Source organism: Sorex araneus, chromosome 6 (assembly GCF_027595985.1).
Source record: "Sorex araneus isolate mSorAra2 chromosome 6, mSorAra2.pri, whole genome shotgun sequence".
NCBI lineage: Eukaryota > Metazoa > Chordata > Mammalia > Eulipotyphla > Soricidae > Sorex > Sorex araneus.
Genome location: NC_073307.1, coordinates 105,290,492 through 105,293,372, shown reverse-complemented (window position 1 = coordinate 105,293,372; position 2,881 = coordinate 105,290,492). Strand labels below are relative to the sequence as shown.

At 36.9% G+C, this 2,881-nt stretch overlaps 1 pseudogene; it reads left to right on the top strand.

Annotated features, from left to right (window-relative positions):
* The first annotated feature begins 1,603 nt into the window (after positions 1 to 1,603).
* On the top strand, positions 1,604 to 2,569 carry LOC101545793 (olfactory receptor 52H1-like; annotated as a pseudogene).
* The last annotated feature ends 312 nt before the right edge of the window (positions 2,570 to 2,881 follow it).

Here is a 2,881-nt window from a genome sequence, read left to right as displayed (position 1 = left end):
ACAGCATACTCATTTGTGCCAAATATATTTTGGGGGAGTTTCTAACTTTGTCTTAAAAGGGCTACAAAATAATACTTAAAAATGCAAAAGGAAGAATTAAAATTTGAGGCAGTTTCATAAAACAGGTTCATTATGAAATAGGGCAGAATGTTCCTAGCTTTCTAGATCCAGAACATATGCTCTATGCCCGTGTTCTGTACTTGTCAAGAAAGGGATATAGCAAAGAAGTTGAACTTTGTGTTTGGATTGATTTTATATGGATAAAAAAATAACGCAAAAATGTGAAAGAAATCCAGGCTTAGGATAAGGACAATGGGTAGGGTGTTTTCCTTGCACAATGCCAACCTGGCATCCCCTATGGATACCTGAGTGCTGCAAGAATAATTCCTGAGTGCAAGGACTGGAGTAACCGCTGACCTTTGCCAGGTGTGACTCAAAAGTAAAAAAAAAAAATATGTGTAAGGAATGCAATGTAAGCGAAGATAAATCTGAGAATGCTTAAGGTCGTATGATTTAAAAAAAAATGTTAAAATCCAACCACCAGCTTAGCTCAGATGGTAGAGCATGAGGCTCTTAAAAAACGTTAAAATTCAAACGCTTATAGAGTCAGTAAGCAAAACCATAGGAGAAAACATTATTAATAAGCAATTCATTCTTAAGTGATCCATAAACATATGAAAATCTAAAAAACAAATAGTAAGATGTAAGTGTCTGTGTCTCTTCTGTGAGAATATGTGTCCCAGACTCTGCATCTGCATAATAGAATGTTTTCTTATGGAAACAATCCTTCTTTTAGATAGAAATTTTGACTATCGAAGTTTTAGAATACTTTTTAGTTGTGTAGTGTACATGGTATTTCAACCCTTGTTTTTCCTTTAGAGAAAAATTAGCTATAGGAAAATCCCATTCAAATTAGGTCACACATACTAACATATTTTAAAACTCAAGTGCAGGAATTCAGCTAGTGTTTGAGAGTTGATTTTGATTTTTTAATTGGCAATAGAAAGGTGTTGAGCTAAAAAATGTCATTGCCATTTCCATGAGATAATCTTGAAAAGAGGAAATAATTGTCCTGCATTGAGGCTGGTATTCCACAATAAAAACAGGAATACACAAAATATAATGTATGAGCTAAAAACCATACAAACTATCAACTATGAACTGTAAGAAACTATAAGGCCTATAGCCTATATAAACTATATTTTAGCTTATTAACAGTAAACCAATTCATGGAAAAGTGTATCTAGTATTTTCATAATCTACATCAGTGGTATAGTGTATAAAAAAGAGTAATTATGAGCAATCTGAAAAAGTATGAGAAAAGGATGTGTTATATCAATGGATTTGCTTTGAAAGAAGATAGTCTCTACAGACTGCTTATACATTCCAATAGATTAGAGGAATTCTGATTTACACTAAAATCTTGCCATCATTATAATGCCAGTCTTCTTTCACTTCAAAAGTTTTTCTCTTTGAAATATTAACACTGTTATTTTTGTCTTTAGGAGTCAATAATGATGCATAATTGGGAGTGAGAGAAACAGAAATGAAAGTGACTTAAATGGCTCTAAATTTTGTTTATCACCATCAGGATCTAAGATTCATGCAATTTTAATCGGCCATGGTCATTTTCAACCAGAGCAGTTACAACCCAGGAACCTTCATTTTGGTGGGGATCCCAGGTCTGGAGCAATTCCACGTGTGGATTGGAATTCCTTTCTTCATCATCTATATTGTGGCTGTGGTGGGAAACTGCATCCTTCTCTACCTCATCACCGTGGAGCGCAGTCTTCACCAACCCATGTTTTTCTTTCTCTCCATGCTAGCCATGACGGACCTTATCTTATCCACTACTTGTGTCCCTAAAACTCTTACTAACTTTTGGCTTGAGGATCACACAATCTCATTCGCAGGGTGCCTTACACAAGTGTTCTTTCTGCATTTTAGCTTTGTCTTAGATTCAGCTATCCTCATGGCCATGGCCTTTGATCGCTATGTGGCCATCTGTTCTCCCTTGCGGTACACCACTATCTTGACCCCCAAGACCATCATCAAGATTGCCGTGGGTATCACTTTTCGAAGTTTCTGCATCATCCTGCCAGTTGACTTCTTGCTTCTTCGGCTACCTTTCTGCAAGGCACGCATCATTCCTCACACATACTGTGAACACATAGGTGTTGCAAGGCTGGCTTGTGCGGATATCTCCATCAACATCTGGTATGGCTTTTGTGTTCCTATCATGACAGTTATCTCAGATGTGGTTCTTATTGCTGTCTCTTACACTCTCATTCTCTGTGCTGTTTTCCGCCTACCCTCCCGAGATGCCCGCCAAAAGGCCCTTGGCACTTGTGGTTCCCATGTTTGTGTCATCCTCATGTTTTATACACCTGCCTTTTTCTCCATCCTTGCCCATCGTTTTGGACACAATGTCTCACGCACTTTCCACATCATGTTTGCCAATCTTTACATTGTTATTCCTCCTGCACTCAACCCCATTGTCTATGGAGTGAAGACAAAGCAGATCAGAGATAAGGTTTTACTTTTGTTTTCTACCAAAGGCACAGAATAATACTCATTGTTCATATGAGAGCAAGAATATATTTACAGTGTGCATATCTATTGTAGTAATTTAAAATGTAAATATTATTTAAATTAATTTTTGTATAGATACTTGTGTATCAGGTTATGTTAAAATCTACATAAACATTTTTGTGTGTATGAAAAATTTATACAACTTTTTTTTTTTCTTTTTTGGGTCACACCCGGCGATGCACAGGGGTTACTCCTGGCTCTGCACTCAGGAATCACCCCCGGCGGTGCTCAGGGGACCATAATTTATACTACTTTTAAAAAGATAACTCTTCCTGTGAAATATACAGTC